Genomic DNA, 13,532 nt, shown 5'->3' with positions numbered 1-13,532 from the left:
AGGCTTTCATCAAGCCCCGGGCTGCCATGACACCACATCGGAGATCCGCGATTGCATTCGCGGGCCGCCGATGGGTGACAGAGGGAGCTCACTCCCTTTGTAAACAAAGTTAAATGCCGCGGTCGCTATTGACGGCGGCATTTAACGGGTTAAACGGCCGCGATCTAAGTAAACTTCGATCGCGTGCGTTGGAGCAGGAGCTCAGCTGTCATCAGACAGCAGAGCCCCGGCTCCAGCCTGCACGGGAGACCCGTGCAGGACTTAGACTAGGCTGACGTGAAAAGGCGTCAGCCTAGCCTAAAGCCCATTAGTGACCGACGTAAAAAGGCGTATTAGTGGTCACTAAGGGGTTAAGGGTATGTGCACACACAAAATAAAAAACGTCTTAATATACGGAGCCGTTTTCAAGGGAAAACAGCTCATGATTTTCAGCCGTTTTTTATTCAAAGTCGCATTTTTCGCTGCGTTTTTAACAGCCATTTTTGGAGCTGTCTTTCTATAGAGTCTATGAAAAATGGCCCCAAAAATGGCTGAACAAGTGACATGCACTTCTTTTTCATGGCCGTATTTTTCCGCGGGCATTTTTTATAACGGCTGCGTAAAAAACGCCCTGTCGGAACAGAATTCCGTTTTCCAGATGTTTGGAGGCGTTCTGCTTCCGATTTTTCTGCCGTTTTTAGCAAGACCTATGTTTTGGTAAGGCTGTTTTCACATTATGTTCTGCCTGTCGATTTATCATATGCGGCGGAAAAGCTCCTGGCGCATACATTATATGGACACAAAAAAACATACAGTATAATTTTTTTTTACTGAACGCCACTGCATAAAATAGCGCAGTCCCACCCGAACTGAGGCTTTTTTAACCTCCATCAGGTGTATGGGAGTGTTTACCATACGTTCTGGGAGCTTTCCCGGCGCATACATTACACGGATGGGAAGGATGGAATGTGAAATTACCTTTAGGCTGAGTTCACACGGGGCGGATACGCTGCATAAAAGAACGCAGCGTATCCACCCGGTGCGTCGCAGGGAATTTGGGGCGAAAAACCGCACCAAACTGTGGGGCAGTTTCTCGCCTGGAATGTCACTTAGCCAGCCTGCAGCGGCGGTCACATGGGATGAAGCGTCATCCCAGGAGGCCGGCCCTCTGACATCATCCAGGCCGACCTCCTGGGATGACGTTTCATCCATGTGACCGCCGTTACAGCCTGTGATTGGCTGCAGCGGAGGTCACATGAAATGAAGCGTCATCCCAGGAGGATAATACACAGATACCTAGGTAAGTATAATATATTGTTTGTTTTCTGAGTGGCGTTTTTTGCAGCAGGATCGCTGTGAACCCGCCGCAAAACTGTTATTTGTTGCGGAATTTACCTCCCCATTAAATACAATGGCGAAAACCCGCAACAAATAAGGTGCGTTTACACAAATACAATTGACATGTTGCAGAATAAAACTCTGCACCGCAGGTCCATTTTTTATGCTCAGTATTTACGCAGCGTGTGGAGGAGATTTGTTTTATCTCATCCACTTTGCTGTTACTGCATTTGCATTTGCTGCGGAAAATCCACAGTATTTACGCAACGTGAGAACTGGCCCTTACTCCGTTTACTCAAAGGCTATCTTTTGTATAACAGGTCAAAAATATTAAAACTGCTGTCCACGTGGGCAATGTTGGTACTTTTTATTACTTGTTATTTAAAGAGGCTCTGTCACCACATTATAAGTGCCCTATCTCCTAGATAAGGAGATCGGCGCTATAATGTAGGTGACAGCAGTGCTTTTTATTTAAAAAAACTATATATTTTTACCGCTTTATTAGCGTTTTTAGATTTATGCTAATGAGTTGCTTAATGCCCAAGTGGGCGTATTTTCACTTTAGACCTAGTGGGCGTTGTACAGGGGAGTGTATGACGCTGACCAATCAGCATCATGCACTCCTCTCCATTCATTTACACAGCGCATAGGGATCTTGTTAGATCGCTATGTTCTGTCTTAGGCTGGGTTCACACGAGCATGTTACGTCCGTAATGGACAGAACTTATTTCGGCCGCAAGTCCCGGACCGAACACACGGCAGGGAGCCGGGCTCCTAGCATCATAGTTATGTACGATGCTAGGAGTTCCTGCCTCGCTGCCAGACAACTGTCCCGTACTGTAATCATGTTTTCAGTACGGGACAGTAGTTCCACGGAGAGGCAGGGACTCCTAGCATCGTACATAACTATGATGCTAGGAGCCTGGCTCCCTGCAGTGTGTTCGGTTCGGGACTTGCGGCCGAAATACGTTCCGTCCATTACGGACGTAACATGCTCGTGTGAACCCAGCCTTATACTTCACATTAACAATACTGAAGTGTTTAGACAGTGAATAGACAGTCCACGGAATGTCTATTCACAATCTCTGCACTTCGTTACTCTGTCTGTGGTAGTTACAGCAAAGGATGATTACAGCAGGGTAGCCCGCTCTATGTATTATCAAGGCGTCACAAATAGGCTTCTACCTGGCTATACACGCTGCACCTCATGACTTACACACTATCCCTCCATGTTTCACACACTTGCACCCCATTATTCATTTATTTTTATTTAGGCACTTTACTCATTACTGCCCCCTATATTTCACTTACATTATTATCACTTGCACACACACTATTCATTTATTATTTTTTACTACACATCCCATGCACTACACGCCACTCCCCTCAAGACTAGTGGGAGTGGCTATTATTATTTAATGCACCTGTTAACTCTCCTTTAATCAGCGTTTCTGACCTGTGTCAATTTGTAAGTATGGCCTTTTTCTGTGTTTTTGTGTATATATGTCCCCTTGTTTTTATCGGTTTAGCTGCCCTGTATACAAACAGTGAACAGAGGTGACGGGAGCCCTCAGCGCAGGAAGGTTTGGGAGGAAAGGTAAGTACACCGTGTTCCAAATTATTATGCACATTGGATTTAAGTGTCAAACATTTAATTATTAGTTTTTCAGTTAAACTCATGGATGGTATTGTGTCTTAGGGCTCTTTGCATCATTGTAATCAATCTCAGACACCTGTGATAATTAGTTTCCCAGGTGTGCCCAATCAAAGGAAAACTACTTAAGAAGGACGTTCCACATTATTAAGCAGGCCACGGGTTTCAAGCAATATGGGAAAGAAAAAGGATCTCTCTGCTGCCGAAAAGCGTGAAATAGTGCAATACCTTGGACAAGGTATGAAAACATTGGATATTTCAAGAAAACTTAGGCGTGATCATCGTACTGTGAAAAGATTTGTTGCTGATTCAGAGCACAGACGGGTTCGTTCAGATAAAGGCATAATGAGGAAGGTTTCTGCCAGACAAATTAATAGGATTAGGAGAGCAGCTGCTAAAATGCCATTGCAAAGCAGCAAACAGGTATTTGAAGCCGCTGGTGCCTCTGGAGTCCCGCAAACCTCAAGGTGTAGGATCCTCCAGAGCTTTGCAAGTGTGCATAAAGCTATTATTCGGCCACCCCTAAACAATGCTCACAAGCAGAAACGGTTGCAGTGGGCTCAGAAATACATGAAGACTAATTTTCAAACGGTGTTGTTTACAGATGAGTGCCGTGCAACCCTGGATGGTCCAGATGGATGGAGTAGTGGATGGTTGGTGAATGGCCACCATGTCCCAACAAGGCTGCGACGTCAGCAAGGAGGTAGCGGAGTCATGTTTTGGGCTGGAATCATGGGGAGAGAGCTGGTAGGCCCCTTTAGGGTCCCTGACGGTGTGAAAATGACCTCTGCAAAGTACGTAGAGTTTATGACTGACCACTTTCTTCCGTGGTCCAAAAAGAAGAACCGTGCCTTCTGTAGCAAAATTATCTTCATGCATGACAATGCACCATCTCATGATGCAAAGAATACCCCTGTGTCATTGGCTGCTATGGGCATAAAAGGAAAGAAACTCATGGTGTGGCCTTCATGTTCCCCTGACATCAACCCTATTAAGAACCTTTGGAGCATCCTCAAGCAAAATATCTATGAGGGTGGGAGGCAGTTCACACCAAAACAGAAGCTCTGGAAGGCTATTCTGACATCCTGCAAAGATATTCAAGCAGAAACTGTCCAAATACTCACAAATTCAATGGATGCAAGAATTGTGAAGGTGATATCAAAGAAGGGGTCCTATGTTAACATGTAACTTGGCCTGCTAAGTTTTTTTTTGATTGAAAGAGCTTTTGATTTCTGTAAATATGACCTCCTGATGCTGCAACTTCAACAAATGACCATTTTAGTTCTCTTTACAACCTTTAAAATGTTTTGATCTCTGTTGTGCATAATAATTTGAAACAGTGCATTTTGAGTTTTTTTACTTCTAAAAGAACATCTGTTATCATTAGGAGATTTGTTCAATAAAATTTGCATTATACTCCAACGGTTGATGGCTTGAAGATTATACTGGCTGTCATTTGCATCGACTATTTAGGAAAATCAGCGAAAAATAACAGTTGCATAATAATTTGGAACGCGGTGTATAAGTTCATCTTTAGGGTATGATCAAACGCAGTAGCAAAATACGCCTGAAATTACGGAGCTGTTTTCAGGTGAAAACAGCTCCTGAATTTCAGACGTTTTTGCAAGTAATCACGTTTTTCGTGGCGTCTTTTACAAACGTTATTGGAGCGGTTTTTCAATGTAGTCAATGAAAAACGGCTCCAAAAACGTCCCAAGAAGGGACATGCACTTCTTTGACGTGGGCCGTCTTTTGACAGCGAAGCGTAAAATTACACCTCGTCTGAACAGAACATCGTAAAACGCCTGAATTACGTCTAAAAATAGGCCGTGTGAACATACCCTTATTTTAACTTCTCCTCTACTGCGTCAACAGAATTTCTTTTTAACCCCTTTAACGTAATGTGCACAGGGTCTAAAACGGCAACAAATGGCAAATGTGCACTATAGAGCAACTGAACAATGTTCCCATCTGCCATTTATTAACATTCGTTCAGTGCCCCCTTGATGCATATTTGCCATTTACTGCCCCTTTAGCACCCTGTGTTACAGAAGAACAATAAATGGGCAATAAATGGCAAATGGGCATCGAAGGGGCACTGAACAGGACACTAAAGGGCCAATAAGTGGCAAATGGGCACCAAGGTGGCACTAAATCCTCTGCCCATTTGCCATTTTTAGACCCTCATCAGTGCCCCCATACAACCAAAGCCCCACAGTCTGACTGACCTGCTGGGCTTCTTCGTGCACTGCGTCCGCTGATGCTGCTGGAACGGAGCCCAGGGGAAATAGCCAGCGCAGGACCGCATGGTAAGATAGTCTCCTCCCTGTCTTGCGTCCTGAGTGATGTCATCACGCCTGATCATCACTCAGGATGTAAGACGAGGAGGGGGAGAGGGTGAATGGGGGAGCGATAGTTGCGGCAGCCGGTAATGAGATCAGTGAGTGACACCTGACCCGCTGGCGCCGCGAGCAGTAGCCGCAGAGCAGGAAAAATTCACCCGCTGGCGCCCCCCTTACAGCATGGCGCCCGGCGCCCTGTGCGACCGCACGTAGCTAAGGCCGGCCATGAGGATGACTATTGGGTTTTGGCCACCTCTCTTACCAAGGCCTTTCTGCCCGATTGGTTGTTCCACACTTCTTCCATTTATGAATTATAGAGGCCACTTTGCTCTTGGGAACTTTCAGTGCAGCAAAAAAAATTTATGTATCCTTCTCCAGATCTGTGCCTTTACACAATCCTGTCTCTGAGCTCTATAGGCCGTTCTTTCCTCCTCATGGCTTGGTGTTTGCTCTGATATGCATTTCTTTCCAAATCACAACCAATCAAATGAATTTACCACAGTTGGACTCCAATCAAGGTGTAGAAACATTTCTAAGATAATCTAGAGAAATGAGACCCCAAGAGCAAGATTTCAAGTGTCATAGCAAAGGTTCTGAATACTTATGTCCATGTAAATTTTTAATACATTTGCAAAAACGTCTAACATTCTGCTTTGTCATTATGGGGTATTGAGTGCCGAATGATGGGGAAAAACTTGCATGTTTTTTTTATTTTAACACAAGGCCCCAACATCACAAACTGTGAAAAAAGTGAAAAGGTCTGAAGACTTTCCGAATGCACTGCATATGATCTCATACTATCTGTAACTCAGTACAAAATCTCGAAAATCTCCTATGGAGACCGTTAAACAAATCCCTCTCAAAAGGTCCCCGAAAATTATATTAAATACTAATATCTACATCCTCGAAAGAAATGTAGTATATAACCAACTTTTTACATGGTCTATAATTTTTACATAACCCCAGATGCAAACCTGTGAATGTGATTCTCCTGTAAGGAAAATGCCTAGTCTAGTGATTCCGTGATTTTAAAATTGAAAGTATTTAAAGAAACACTCCAGGTAAGACGCATACACTGTGTTATGCCTAGAACAGGGCCTGAGGGGTAGTGCATGACAGATAGTGAAGAGAGAATTCCTATAAGCAGAATTCTGTTATTTTGGTACCTGTATTTAGTTTGGTGAACATTGCCCTCTTGTGCAAAAATTTTACTATGGCTGAAATTTGAATAATCATTACAAACCTCCAGTTTCATTAACCTGTACCTCTAGTTGTAGATAAAATTTACAAGTAGGCAAAGCTTACAGCCATAGGGCAAGTACACACGTAGCGTAAATACTGCGGATTTTCCGCAACGAATTTTATTGCAGAAAATCCACAGGGTAATACAGCAGCAGAGTGGATGAGATTTGAACAAATCTTATCCACATGCTGCGTAAAAAAACAGCCAAATAAAACGTTCATAAATTGACTTGCGCTGCGTTTTTTTAATCTGCTGGATGACAATTTATGTTGCGGAATCGCTGTATATATGTAGCAGGTTTTCCCCACTGAATTCAATGGGGGAAGTAAAACCTGCAACAAACAGCAGATGTTGCAGAAAAAAAAAAAAAGAAAGTTATACTTACCCAGATCTCTCCTTCTGCACAGTGTGTCCGCCCTGTGTGAACAGAGCTATATAGTTCATTACCCATCTGTACCTTGCTGTTTGTTCCTATAGTGTGAGCTCTCCTTACAACACAAACTATTAAGAATCAGTAGGTGCTGTAAATCTACGAGTGCTCTTGGTGAACATGGAATCCAAAGAGGCAGAGCAACAGACGACTGGAAGAAATAGCCAGCTCCATGCACACAACCGTATTTTCATCTATCAGTAAATACTGTCCGTAAATGCGCATCCGTAGTTCAACTGTATTTACTGAAGGGTGTCCGTATATACGGATCCGTAAAAAAGAGGGATGTTGCAAATTATGTCATCAACATGTTGCCTTGCAACGCTTCTGTAAATACGGATGGTTTACGGAGTCTGTGCCGTAATTACTGACAAGAATAGGACAGGTTGTATAATTTTTTCAAACACTGAAAGGTGTCCGTGACCAATAGAAATGAATGGGTCCGTAATTACGGACCGTAATTACAGATTAAAAATACTGTCGTATTCATGGAGCCTAACAGGTGGTCAAAAACAAAAAGGTTAATTAGATGGGTATTCCACCAACTTTGTGTATTAATTCCTCACATTTTCAAGACCTGTGTTTGCAGTGATTCAATTGAAACATTACATTTTTTACTTCCAGGGGTTACAAAATGTGTCCATGGTCATGTGATGGACATCCAGGTGCTCAATACAAGACACAGCTCTGATACACATACTGTAATGTAACTATTATTATTCCTGCACCTGTGTGTCCATCAAATGACCAGGACAGATTTTTATCCCCTGGATGTAAACGATAAAAGTTCCTATTGTATGATAGCAATCAGAGATCTTGAAAACCATAAGGAATGTCATTATACAATAAAAATAAGAATTAGCCTTAACGATAATTCAGTTTCCATTAGTCCACCATGATGGCGCACTAGGAGGATGATCCCTTGACCTCTGTAGGGACAGGAATGGAGAGAGGTTAAAAGGCCCCACCCTCAGCCTCCCACCAACGTGTACCATATCACTACACCGGAAGGAACTAAATTACTTATATTTGTATGTTAACGTCACATACCACAGAGAAGGAAGGGTGGGTAAATGTATGCCGTCATGGTGGACTCATGGAAACCGAATTACAGGTAAGACTAATTCTTATTTTCCACTTCATCCACCATGGACGGCACACACTAGGAGAATACCAAATGAGATAGTTTAGCATGGGACTACCGCTTGGAGTACTTTACGGCCAAAGGCCAAGTCTCTACTGGATGAAAGATCCAGCCTATAATGTTTAGCTAGTCCAAGTAGCTGCCGTACAAATCTGGTTGAAGGAGGGCCCGCCCTTTCTGCCATGATGAAGCTGTGGATCTGGTAGAGAGGGCTTTGTAATTTATTGGTACTAATTTTCCCTCAAGAGTATAACAGTTTTTAATTGTTGTTTTAATCCATCTAGCTATGGTAGCTTTTGAGGTTTTCTGGCCTTTATTTTTTTCCCCCAAATTCGACTAGTAGGTTGGAATCTTTACGCCAATCTGCAGTAACCTCTAAATATTGTAAGACTGCTCTTCTAACATCAAGACAATTAAATTATTTTTCTTTTTGTGTCTTTGGATTCTGACAAAACGATGGAAGAACAATTTCCTGAATTCTATAAAAGTCAGACAACTTTCAGGAGAAAATTAGGATCTAGTTTTAATACGATTCTATCATCTGTTCTCCTCAGATATGGTTCGTTTTTGGATACTGCTTGTATTTCACAGGGCCTCCTTGCTGTGGTTATCGTTATTAAAAAGGCTACCTTAAAGGGTAAGTGTGTGAGGTCTATGATATCTATTGGTTCGAAGGGAGGTCTGGTTATAGCCCTGAGGACAATGGCAATGTCACGACGCGGGGTGTGGACCCACTGGGCCGTACCGCGTAGCGGGGTAGCAGCTGGCCAACAAGGTACAAAACAATGTCTATAGTTCAGAACGGGTACCTGAGGCAATGTAGACAGTAGCGGAAGCAGGACTTGACTTCCACAGCAGGTGGCAACGTGGGTGCAACGGAAGGCACGACTTGGCTTTCTCAGCAGGTAGCACCGTGGATTCAGGAGAAGACTCTACTTGACTTTCACTGTAGATACGATAGCACGGGATACAGGGTACAGGCAGCAGGAACGGGTAACACTGGGAACTGGAAAACACTGGGAGACCATTTGCAAGACAAACTTAGGTATACAACAATGCTCAGGCAAGGAACCAGTGGGCAGAGCCCCTTTTTATAGTCCAGCAGCCATTTGGGCTAATAATTGATGGGTGACAGCTGGACACGTAATGGCCCTTTAAGGCCGTGCTCACCGCCTGCGGGAATCAGTCCGAGGGCCCGGAAGTGAGTGCCGGCGTCTCCCTGGAGGGAGCGGATGCCATGAAGAGAGATGTCCATGGCCGGGGCAGTCAAGGGGTAAGCCTGAACGACGACCCCCGGCCATAGACGTTACAGCCAAGCTCCCACTGTGGAGAGGTTGGTCCAATAGTTGGTCTCAGTCCTGAGTCTGCAGTCATGAATCTTTTCACCCACCTGTGTTCTGCAAGTTGGCTGTCAAACAATGTACTCGTGGCTGAGATTTGAACTCTGAGGGTACTAGGTCTAAGACCTAGATCCCGTCCCTGTTGTAAAAAGTACAGAATCTGTTGTATGACAGGATGTATTTGGTCTGGAGGTTGGTCTCCACACCAAGAAGAAAATCTCTTCCAAATTTTTAGGTAAATTGCTGATGTAACTGGTTTACGGCTGGATTTGAGGGTTGTTATTACTTTATGAGGTAAGCCTTTGGCCCTAATTAGTGTCCCTTCAGGATCCATGCAGATAATTGAAGGTTCTGGTGTCATAGCAGTCCCTGTAATAGACGATCTTGTCTTAAAGGAAGTTTCATAGGTTCTTCCAGTGCAAATTCTTTTAGAATCGAGAACCAAGCCTTTTTTGGCCAGAACGGGATGATTAGAATTAGTTTCAGGTTTTCCCTGTAGACTTTTTGAAGAACTCTGGATATCAACGGGAACGGTGGAAAGGCATAAGCTAGATCCACGTCTCCCAAGGTTGGGAGAGAGCATCTATGCCTATAGGACCATTCTAGAGGCTTTAGGGAGAACAAAAAAAAAAAAAAAAAAAAAAAAAAAAAAAAATCGGTTTTGGAATTTAGTCTGCTCGCGAAATGGTCTACCTGAGGATATCCCCATTGGTGTGTGATCTGGAAAAAGACCTCTTGGTTTAGAGATCATTCGCCCGGATAAAGGGTTTTTCCTGCTGAGAAAATCTGCTTCCATGTTTTCTAAACCCTTCTGGTGAATGGCTGAAAGAGAAAGAAGATTCCATTCTGCCCAAGAAAATATTCTTTGTGATAGTGCGAGCAGGGTGGTAGGCCTGGTACCCCCTGGTGCTGAAGAAAGTACACTGTCGTTATGTTGTCTGACAGTATCTTGATACGGTTGTTTTGAAGAGAAAGAGACACAGTTTTTAGTGTCTCCCAGACTGCTCTGAGCTCTCAGTAATTTGAAGATTGAGCACTGATGGAAGATGGCCAAGTCCCCTGAATATATTTGTCTGGGATAAATATTGTAAGGATGCACTCCTAGTTTCTCGTGCTATTCAGGTTCGGGTTGGAGTACCCACACTATATATACACAAAACCTAAATCAAAAGCACTTCCAGAACACTTGATTGGTTTGGTTTTCAAGAAATTATTATTTTATTTATTATTTCCAAAATGAATGACATAGAATATATTTTTGAAGCAAGCGATGTATAATTTTAACGTTTCGGCCCAGCCTAGGCCTGTCTCACAATCACTGCATATAATTCGGACAGATGTAATACTGGCGCCTTCCAGAGTAATCTCATTAGTTGACGGGAATGGTTCTGGCACCAGGCAACTGAATGAATGCAAGCCGTCATCTGGCCCAGCATACTCATGTCCACTCTTATTTTGTATGAAGTGGCTTTTTTACATTTTTTGATAATGGAAATTAGTCTTACTCTTTTTTCCCCTGGGAGTAAGGATAATGGGATGTCGAGTCCAGTAGAACACCCAGAAATTTTGTTAGAGTGTGTGGAATCGGCTGATATTTGTAAATTTATAAACCAGCCCAGATCTGCTATCTGGCGTGTTACCAATTCCACTTCTGAGTGGAAAGGATTTCTTGCTGTGATCAGGAAGTCGTCCTTATAAGGGATTATATCTATTCCCCATCTCCGGAATGATGCTATTACCTCTATCCTTATCTTTATAAATACCCTTGGGGCTGATGATATTTGAAAAGGAAGAGCTGTAAACTGATAGTGGAGTATTTCACCTGACGAGACCTCTATTGCAAATCTTAGGAATTTTTGTGAGGAGGAGTGAATAGGGACATGGTAGTAAGCATTCTTAAAATCTAGGGTGCACATGTAAGCCCCTGTTTATTAGGAGAGTCCTAGATACTACCGATTCCATTTTGAACCTCCTGTAAGGTATCCATCTGTTGAGAGATTGCAGGTTTATTTTTAGTCTGTTAGAGTTGTTTTGCTTTTTTACCAGGAACAGAGAGGAGTAGTGACCCTCTCCCCACTGTGCCTGAGGTACTGGAGATATTACCCCAATTGATGTATGTGTCGGATGTTGTCAAACATCTTATTAAAAAAAGTTGAGGGCTGTGTGGTCAAAATAAATTTCTTTGGAGGAAGAGTTGAAAATTCTATTCTGTAAATGTTCTTTATTATGTCTAGAACCCATTTGTTTTGGGTGATGTCGTTCTAAGAACAGTAGAATTTTAACAACCTTCCTCCGACCCTGGCATCAGGATTTGTTCTCTGGTTTGTTGTAATTATTTGGGGTTGAATAAGAAACCTCTACCTCCTTTAGGGTAACTCCAACAACCTTTTCCCCTATAGCTTTCTCTCAGAGGTCTTTGAGAACGAAAGGGATATTTTATTTTAGACGGTTGGTCTCCTGGAAATCCTTTTTTCCTATCTGATGCTTTTTCTAGAATTTTATCTTGGTCTGGGCCAAAAACATATTCCTCCTAGAACGGAATGTTACAAAGCCTATACTTTGAACGACTGTCCCCCTTCTGCATGTACCTTAACCAGAGGTACCTTCTTGCGGCATTGGTAAGAGCCACTTTCTTGGACACAAATCTGATACATCCCGCCGAGGTGTCTGCTAGAAAACCAGTCGCTGCTTTTAGGAGAGGAATAGATTCAACTAACCGGTCCCTGGGTGTTTTTGCTTTAAAAAGGTGGTTCCCTAGCTCACCTAACCAGATAAAGTGTGTTCTGGCTAATGAACATAGATGCTTCCCAGGCCTTCTTTAAAAGGCAATCAGATTTCCGATCCATGGGGTCAGTTAGTTAGGCTGAATCTTCAAAAGGCAATGATGTTTGCTTAACTACCTTTGCCATTTGAATATCCATCTTTGGGAAATCATCCCAAATACTAGTGTCCTCTTCGTTAAATAGGAGACGATTTTTAAATTCGCGGGAGACCCCTAATCTTTTTTTCTGGGTCCTTCTATTAGTCATTTAATTAATTCAATTACATTTTCATTAATTGAAAAAACAAGTGTTTTGCTTTGATGTTAGACCACCAAACTCCCACACTTCCCTCGAACCGGAAAACCCCAATCATGACCACCATTGTTAAGGCCTGTGTAAAAAAAAGTTTTTCCTTCAACCCCCCCCCCCCCCCCAGGGTGAGAGAGGATCCTCCTCTCCACCCGGACCCTGTATGGAAAGGACATACACTGGTGGGAGGCTGAGGGTGGGGCTTTTTAACATCTCTCAGTACCTGTCCCTATAGAGGTCAGGGCATCATTGTCCTAGTGTGCCGTCATGGTGGATGAAGTGGAAATAACATGTATTTACTAATCCCAGAATATTATTTATAGTATAACAGATTTACTGTTGGAATTTTCCTCAAGCTATTATTCAACCACATTTTTACTCCTCATCTTTCACATGTAACGCTCTGTGTAAATCAGGTTTTTGGCCTACGTTTCTCATATATGCCAGGAAACGCTTCCGACGTATAGGTTGAACGTAGGCTGTGACGGATGCTTTAACAGTGGTATCCGTCACCATAGAGTAATTGTGTACGTTAAATGTATACGTTATTAACACTCATGACCCTGTTCATACCATATACGTTAAACGAATACCATTATAGTCTATGGTTGAATGATGCCACTGTTAGGCAACCTTCACCTATAGGCTATAATGGGATCTGTTTAACCTATACGTCATAAAAAGACTATTAAACCCATGACATATACGTTAAACGTATACATGTGACGTATGCCATACAGGGACATACGTCACCTATAGACTCCCATGTTAAAAAAACAAACAGCATATATACGTTTTTTTGCGAGATCCCTTTGGGATGGAAAAGTGCAGTCTATTGTCCTATTCCATCCACCCAAAAAAAAGAAAAAAAAAAAAAAAGGTATACTACTGTACACCAGCTTGACCATGGCCAAAAGGACCCTCTTTTGGCCTCCGTAGGACTTATCGAGCCCAATGAACATGTTTAACGTGTACGTCAGGAGCAAAACGT

The sequence above is a fragment of the Rhinoderma darwinii genome, chromosome 3 (genome assembly GCF_050947455.1).
Source record: "Rhinoderma darwinii isolate aRhiDar2 chromosome 3, aRhiDar2.hap1, whole genome shotgun sequence".
Taxonomy (NCBI): domain Eukaryota; kingdom Metazoa; phylum Chordata; class Amphibia; order Anura; family Rhinodermatidae; genus Rhinoderma; species Rhinoderma darwinii.
The sequence above is the reverse complement of the archived record's forward strand: the minus strand, read 5'-3'. Positions refer to the sequence as shown.